Raw genomic sequence first — 8,715 nt, forward strand, 5'->3', positions numbered from 1 at the left:
CTCTACTCTTAAAAAACAAAAACAAACAAACAAAAAAAGCTCAGCCCCAAATAACAATAGCTCAGTGTGCTGTGCTGTAAAAAACAAAAACAAAAACAAAAACAAAACTAAAAACTGAATTTTACTATCTGTGGATGTTTCTGGTTTTTGCTCCAAGAGTGGGCAATGCTTGGCAAGATATAGTTAGAGGTGTAGTGACTGCCTCGGGGTAACCTTCAAATCATGCTTTCTACCCCCCTTCTGTGAAGAATAAGTCTTGCTAATGTTCTCAGTCTCGTGCTGCCCTTTCTCCAAGACACTGGCTTTCAGGTCTGCAATGGTCACAACCTTGCAACATCCCCATCTTGACATTATACCTTTTTTGGGGGGTTTTTGTTTGTTTGTTTCTTTGTTTTGTTTTTTCCAGACAGGGTTCCGCTGTGTCCTGGAACTCACTCTGTAAACCAGGCTGGCCTCAAACTCAGAAATCCACCTGCCTCTGCCTCCCAAGTGCTGGAATTAAAGACATGTGCCACCATCGCCTGGTAGACTTTATACCTTTATAGAATAAAAATCCAAGGACTTGGTCTCAAAATGTGCCTAAAGAAAGTGTTCTGGGACCATGGAATGCCACTGTCTCTCGTCAGTAGAGCAGATCACTTCAATCTGTGAGGATACGTGCACATCAATTCCTGAGCTGTCTGGCTGGAGAACTGCATCATGGATCCACTCTGCCCTCCCCCCACCCCTGCCTCTCTACATGATCTTTGGTGTCTCTATGCCTACCACTTGCCCTACGAAGGGAAGCTACAGAAAAGGCAGTGCCTACCTTTCTCTTACTGTTTACCTTTCTCATTCATTTCTTGTACACTGCTCATGTTTCAAATGTTCTTGAAACTAACTCTATCATTTATTGTCCTATTTTGAAAATTGATCTTTACCATTCACTTTCTACTAGGTCCATACTTGGGGTATAAAATGAAATGAAATTCATCTATGTTCTCTCTCTAGCATCAAGTATAGCTCTTTTTGAGAAACTTGTTTGAAAATGAGGAGGGAATTTTTTCAGAGTCAGGAGAAAATATGAATGAGAAGAAGGGTGTCTGAGATTTTGTCTGTTATCAGAATGAAGCCATGTGAGGCCAAAAATATTTGTTTCATTTATGGTTAAATTATGTAACATATTAATAAATATATCCCATATGAATTAGCCAACCACTTCTAGCATCTTCCATTCTCCTGCGTAGAGTATTCAGCAGACCATCCATAATTTCTATCTCTAAATATTTATACCAATATCTTCTAGCTGTCTTCAGCAGTCAAAAACCCATGTACTCATCATGTTCTCATGTACTATGACGTATCAAACACTTTAGCAGAAGTGAGTATATAAAACTGATTTTCACCTTCCTGGAGCTTTTATTCCAGTGATAGTCTAGGAGAAGTTACACATTCAGCAAATTAACACACAAATGGATGTTTAATACTTAAGATGTCTACAAGTAGACAATGGATGTAGAATTAAAGAGTACTGATGGGGGAAAAGAGAAGTGGAATCATTTCAAGAAGAACCAGGGGAAACCCCCACAGGTGACAGAATCTAGACAGATAGGTGTGGTTCCCTGAACAGAAGTGACAGAATCTACACAGGTAGGCGTGGTTCCCTGAACAGAGGTGACAGAATCTACACAGGTACGAGTGGTTCGTTGAACTCACTGAGCTCATCCAACCTTCCCATGTAACTCTTTGTTTTGCAGCTGGAAATGAATACATGCAAAGACATGTCTAGATGCACCATTCCCATGTTTAAGGAAGTTTAAAGAAAAGGCATAGCACCCTTTCATTCATGATAAGTCCAATCGTCTACATTTAGCAAACAGGACCCACCATGACCTTTTGTTTCTCTCTTGACTCATTCTCCATCATCTGTGCCTTAAAATCACTACTTTAGTTCCATTTTTGTCACAGTACCTAAGTCCTGCCCATGCCTGGAGTACCATTACTTTATTTTCATTTCATTTATATCTTAAGAGTTAGCCTCTTAGAGGAAGTCCTCCAGATTTTTTTTTCTTGCCTGCTCCCTCTGGTTCTTTCTCCTAAAGAAGTCAAGGCCCAAGCTCTACTACCACATTTAGCAGGCTATAAGTGTCCAACTATTGAATGTGTCATGCTGCATAAACTGTTTCTTGAGGGCCTGTTGTTGTAGTAGTAGTTGTTGTGATTTGTTGTGATTTGCTGGTACTATGATACTAAATCGCGCTAAGTTAATTCATTATTGGAAGGAAAGACGGAATGTAAATGGAAGGAGGGAAAAGAAAGAGTAAAGGAAGGCAGGAAAGACAAAGGGAAGGAGGAAGAAAGAAGGCCCGAGGAGGCTGAGAGGAAACTACATACGTGTTGCCTTCAAGAGAATTCTGTTTCCCATGGATTCTTAGATGTAAGTATTTGAAGAAGGACATCGACATATAACCGACCAGGAAAAGAGAGGTTTTCATTGCTTCTGAAGGACGTACCCAGTGATGGGCCTTTCTGCTGGCACTTACCCAAGCCTCAGATGGCCACGTCAAGTGGATGAGCCCTCCTGGGCTTCACACCTTTGTGAGGAGTCAGCTTTATGGGTGATTGTGGCCACATGTTTTGAAGAACTTAGGGAGAAAGAAGTGCTATTTTATTGTTACAGTTTTCCATCAATGAGGAAATTGCCATCAGTGTGGGCATTAGAATTCCTAGTTATGAAGGCTTCTACTTATAACTCTGGTCACAAAGGTTTCGTGAAGAATGTTGGGGTGACTACACAGCTCTGGCCTTGGGGGACTTGCAGTTCTGTTGGGGAGAAGGCCTGTGAGTGCCAGGTCAATCTAGGGAGGCAGGATGAGTAGCAGAAGTTGTCTTTCCTGAGCGCTCGGACACCTGCTCGAGAGTAAATTTTTGACCCATGACTGTGTGGACAGTGCCACTTTGTGTCTTTCATAGTTCAGTCAGTAAAAAGGAAAGAAACTGCTTCCTGCCCCTCACTGCCTAGAAGCGCAAACTCTACCTTCAAATACCATGACTAGGTCAATCCAATCCTAGAACCTTGTTTCCTTGGAATTTCTCCTATAGCATCATTTGGAGTTTGGTCAGAAGATGGAAACCTGTTCCTAGGAATTTCAACAGCTGGGTTTAAACAAAATTTCCTGGGTATCAAAAAGTATAAAAGCACAAAGGAAGAATTTGAGAGTCACTGAGATCTGCACTGGACATCCTTAATCCAAATTCCTAAAATATGAAGTGTTTTCAAAAACCATAATAAACTTTTTTAGTACCAACATGTTAAATGTTCCTGTCCTGACTTCTCTGATGGGTGTAAGATCACAGGCACATGGAAATCTTCATAAATTGGCCTTCAGTTTGTATGTGTAAGGAATATGGAAAACAGACATGAAAGCCATGATGGCATGACGAGACTTGGTCTCATCTTCAAGAAGGAAGATCTGAAATTTGAAACACTTCTGGTCCAATCATCTTGAATAATAGATAGGCAATCACAGGAAGCAGCCACTGCCCCTAGGCAGGAGAAAAGGAGGAAAAGACCTGAAATTGCCAGAATCTAGGTGCTTGAAGGCGGTTCCATGGAACTGGGGCAATGCAATCAATGGCTCTGCGCAGGCATTGCTGGGAGGCCTGTGAGTTGAGCTCTATGAGAGCTGGCATCTAGAGTCACTAGTGCTGCTGAGGCCAGTGACCACATGGAGCTAGAAGGAAGTCCTCCAGCCTTCTGCTACCTACCGGGTGGCCCATTTAGCAGTCCACCATAGACACTCCAATGAAGAAGCAGCTTTGCTTTATGCGTTTTGGCAGTGATTCCTGGATGAGGTTCATATATTCATTAATTTTCATTTTCTGACGCTGCATAGGATGGAGGCCAGAAGACTTGTACTCAACCTCTAAGTTATGAACTTCACTTCCCTCTGTGTAGGTGTGTTGTTTGGATATGAGAACCTCTGGGACTTAGCATGGAGCCTGGGCTCAGTAGGCCCTCTGCTGAGGTTTGCCACTGCTGTATCCATCTTGATATCCACCCTTTTGGGGTTACAGTTTCATGGATGGTTCTTTCTGAAATGGCTTCAATTTAATTTTTCACATCTCAGCAAGTAGCAAATCCTCCTGCAGCACTGGGCCTTCTGCCTGCACTGTTTTCTGGTGTTAGTATTTTACAATCCTTAGTGATGAGAGAAGCTTGGTTTTAGGTGCTGTGGGGGTCAAGAATAACCACAGTGCTCCCTTTCCTCTTGAAGTGCATGACTGGGTGGTTACTCATTGACTCCTGGGAATTCCTTTGGATGCCTTCCTCTGATCTGGCCGGCCCTGCTTCTCCATAAGCGTTAAGGCAGTTGGGAGAACCAACAGCAATTCTGGGTCTCCTATGGTCTGAAGCTCAGGCAGATCAAAGAGTATCTCCTTATAGGCTTCAGCCAGAGGGCAGGGGAGATTAGCCCAGAGGGTGGTGTGACTGAGAAGGGCTGGTGCTATCATCTCATCTCTGGGACTCTGGTACGGAGGGGGTGACATAAATGCAGACCCAGGAGACCAATGGTGGATAAAAGTGTGATAACTGAGCAGGAGCCAAAGTTGACCTGTGTCTTACCAATATTGGCCTTAAAAAGGAGAAAAAGAAAAGGAAGAAGGGGGTGGGTTGTGTGCTGTGTTTACCCCTTTCCTGAGTTAGTTACTGCATAGGAATAATGGCTGCAGGCAGCGTCAAGAAACACGCTTCTTCCTGTGCTAAGCAGAAGTGCATCTTTTCACTCAATTAGCATAACAGCCCTTGAGGTAGAAAGCACTTCACCTCCATTTTACATATGGCGGGGTGAAGAACCAAGATGGCATGTAATTTGCCCAAGGCTGCACATTACAGCAGGACCAGAACTGACCCTCAAGCTGGGGTCTCTCTGTGTGACCCCTACACAAATCCGCTGACACCTCTAGCAGTAAGGCGGTCATCCCACATTTAGTGGGACCCTACCTAAGGGTGACCATGCCTTCAACACCACCTACCAAGTGTGTGTGCTTCCCAAACCCACTTTAAAATTCTCCCTAGGCTCCCATTTGTTGGAGTCCATCTATGACTTCACTATTTGATTTTCTTTCAGTGAGAAAAATAATGCAATTCTTTTTTGTCTCCTACTCTTCCATATTGGTTTGATTTCCTCTGCTCTTTTTAAGTCTGTTTGCACTTCTTTCCTTCCGCCTGCTGAGCTGCAGGTCCCCCTGTCCCCAGTCTCCTTCAGTCCATTTCCCTTATTTCTACCCAGTGTTAATCATCCCTCTGACCATCACTAGGACACCAACCCCTTCCTATCAAAGAGAGCAGGCCCTTCTAGGCTCCCTCTCCCTTGTGCTTCTCCACCTCTGCCTCCCCTCTTATCCCCTCCCCGGCCCCTTTGGCCACCCCCCTGCATAATCTCCACTGCCTGCATGACTGCTCTGGTTCTTTATCCCTTCTTCCCTCAAAGGCATTCACAGCTCTGCTGTTATTCTTGTATTAGCATTGAACCCATTAAAGCTAATTTGTTTGCCCTAATCTCCATTTATTTTTCCCTAGTTGATATTAGATTTCCCTTTCTATTGCTCCAGCATGATTTTCTCTTTGTCTTCCTAATGGTGTACCCCCCTTCCTCTATTAATCTGGTTGGCTTCACTGTGGTTTCAAGGCCTTTTCTCTCTGCCTCCCTCAGCCCTTAGATTAACCCTGTCACCTCCCTCCCAAAAAAGGGACCCAATCTTCAAGGATGACGCTGCTGGAAATGTCAATAATCCTCTAATGTCTGGGAGGCACTGGTGATCTTGACATCAAGTTACCCCCTGAAGCCAGTCTATAGGTCTCCAAAACACAGACCAGATGCTGACACACCTGGGTCATGTGAGCTGTGTTGAACCTGAAAGTTACCACGCCCTAGTTTTTCCTAGGTAGAATGAACTTTGGGGCTTGCTCAGAGATTTCTGGAGGCTGTTTCCAGCTTGCTTGTGGCCTATATATTCTATAAGTATGCTAAGCAGTAGATGGGCAACTTCCTCCCTATGGCTAAGACGTGGCAGTTTCTTGAGCAATAGGTATGATACTTTACCTTCCTAAAGATGTGAAGGCCCTCTGTGGCTGGGCTCTGAGTGTGGCTGATCTACACCCTGCACCCTGCCTTCCATAAACCTAAGGAAAGAGGCCTACCAGGAGCAAGGTTCAGAAAATATCTCATTCTGCCAGCCTTGCCTGTCCAGAGGCCTCCATCTGAATCTCATTATGCGGGTTTCTTCCTGAACACCAGGACCTCAGAGGCAGCTTCAGCTCCTCTTCTGACTGTGCAAGCTCCTTTCTGGAGAGCAGAGTCCTTCCTACCTCAGTGCTCACTAGAATCCCTTGAGAAGCCTGGCACTTTTCACCTTGCACAGCTTAAAGAGAAGATTTCAGCATAATGTCCCTTCTCCTGGATCCTTAAAAAGATTGTCTGGTGATTTCTTAGAGTTTATAGCCACTCTGTAAAATAGAAATAACTATGAACCCAAACTATTAATTAGTTGATTAAACATAAACTTGCAACTGGGTCCTGGAAGGTATGTTAGAGAAGCCTCCAGGGTCCTAGAAGGTATGCTAGAGGTCTTTCTTCTGGCTCCTCCCCCTGAGCTTCAGGACGCCTGTGGATTCCTGCTACAAAACTGCTTAGGGGGTAGTAGACATATCCACATATCTGCAGGAGTCAGAGCTCTGTCTTCCTGCAGGTGAAGACATCTGCTGAGTATACATTTGACTTCTAGTTCCTTCCCAAGTCATCCCATATCTCCCCTAGGTTCAGAGGCTATTAATGCTGCCTTTTAAGAAAATGGGTTGATAGTAAAACAATATTTAATTCTGGGAGACACATAACATGATGAGGTGGCTTCTGAATAGATGATAGGCTTTGCCTTGAGAAACACACACCTTAATAACTTTTACTATGTTACCAAACCTTAAGGCTTTTTAATCCATTCACTGTAGATTCCTTCCTTCCTTTCTCCTTCCTTCCTTCCTTCCTTCCTTCCTTCCTTCCTTCCTTCCTTCCTTCCTCCAAGAAGTCCTGTAGGATATCCCCAGGTGGTGTGTGTGTGTGTGTGTGTGTGTGTGTGTGTGTGTGTGTGTGTGTGAGAGAGAGAGAGAGAGAGAGAGAGAGAGAGAGTGAGAGAGAGAGTGAGTGAGTTAATCTCTGGAGAGGGAAGGGCTAGTGCATAGCAAACAATCTAAGTTCAGAAAACATGTCCTTCTAGAGCACTAGGTTCTGTAGCTCTGCTACAAGGTTATATATCCGAGTTTAATGAACACATATAAAAATCACTTTGAGATGGGTAATAAGGGTAATAGAGATATGGCTAGAAGAACCTCTGGTAGAGACAAAGTCATGAGAGTGAAGAGGGAGAGGACGGCAGGAGGGGTGCGGGGGACAAGTGACTGTAGTTGCTATAACTGCAGTGACTCAGAGGCCGGGTGAAGTGAGGAGTTTTTAATAGAATACAATCACAAAGTAGGAAAACCTCTGTTTCTCTGCAACTCTGGGTTTCTCTGCTGTTTGGATCTTAACTTGAGATAAGATATGAATGACAATGTTAGAGAGGAGGAGAAGGTACACTTTGCTAGAATAAGAATCAAAGACACAATTAGAGACTGTGTATATGTGGGGGATGGCAGAGAGAGAGAGAGAGAGAGAGATCCCTCAAGGCAGGACAGAGACGGTATGGTCTCTCTGTTCTGCACAGATAGGAACACAAGAAGATCCACCTTTCAAAGTACAGCATACCCAACAAAGTCTTCAATAAAATTCCCCATCTGTGTTTCCACAACCATGGTGGCCACTAACCGGCAACCTGGCACCATTGTGAAGGGAATTATTTGCTCTAAGGCCTGACTCAAGGCCGCAGAAGAAAGTGGGAGGGGACAGAGAGGAACAGGAAGAAACTCCAGACTGGGGTTTCAGAGGAAGAAACCCAGAGTTCTGAAAATGAGGAAACATGAAGTAGTTTGCAGGACCTGTGAGCTCATGAATCAGAGCCTAGGTTTCTGAAGAGCATGTGACTCTAGAGGCGTGATACTCCAGGACTAGCCTTGGGTTTTGGGCCTGGGGTCAGAAGGCTCCCCAGAGGAATAAAAAGGTTGAACCCTTTCATAGAACACCGTGACAGTGGTCCTGAGGCAGTTGTAAGATGAAAACAGTACATCGAGGACTCCAAGAGCTCCATGGTGATGCGGTAGGCTGCTGTGGCCAGCATCCTGTGGAAGGGGATGTGTGTCTGTGCAGGACACTCAGAGTGTAGCTGACAGCGAAGAAGAGAGGACCTAATATCCAGACTCTTCCTTGCAGAGCCAGGACAGAACTTACGTTTTCTGACTTGTTCATTTTCTGTTGCTGGAAGCCCTTTGGGACCTTGGCGCTCATTCAGTAGAGAAGAGAGATAGTAGTAGAGTTTGGATGGAATGAACTCAGAACTAAGGGGTGCCCTGAAAGGTTGCATCTTCTCTAATCAGCTTGTTAGCTTGCCATTTCAATCATTTTTAGTTTAAATCTGTACCCTCATATGAAGTTTTGTGCTAGGTATCAGGGATAATATCCCTTCCACTCTAGGGCAACAGAAAAGATTTTGGACAACAGGCATTGACTTGCCCTATTCCGTCAGTCTCAAGCCTGTATTTCTGTGCTTGGTGTCACAGGGCTCCAGTCAGCTACAGGTAAAGCT

This window comes from Apodemus sylvaticus, chromosome 5 (genome assembly GCF_947179515.1).
Source record: "Apodemus sylvaticus chromosome 5, mApoSyl1.1, whole genome shotgun sequence".
NCBI classification, from domain to species: domain Eukaryota; kingdom Metazoa; phylum Chordata; class Mammalia; order Rodentia; family Muridae; genus Apodemus; species Apodemus sylvaticus.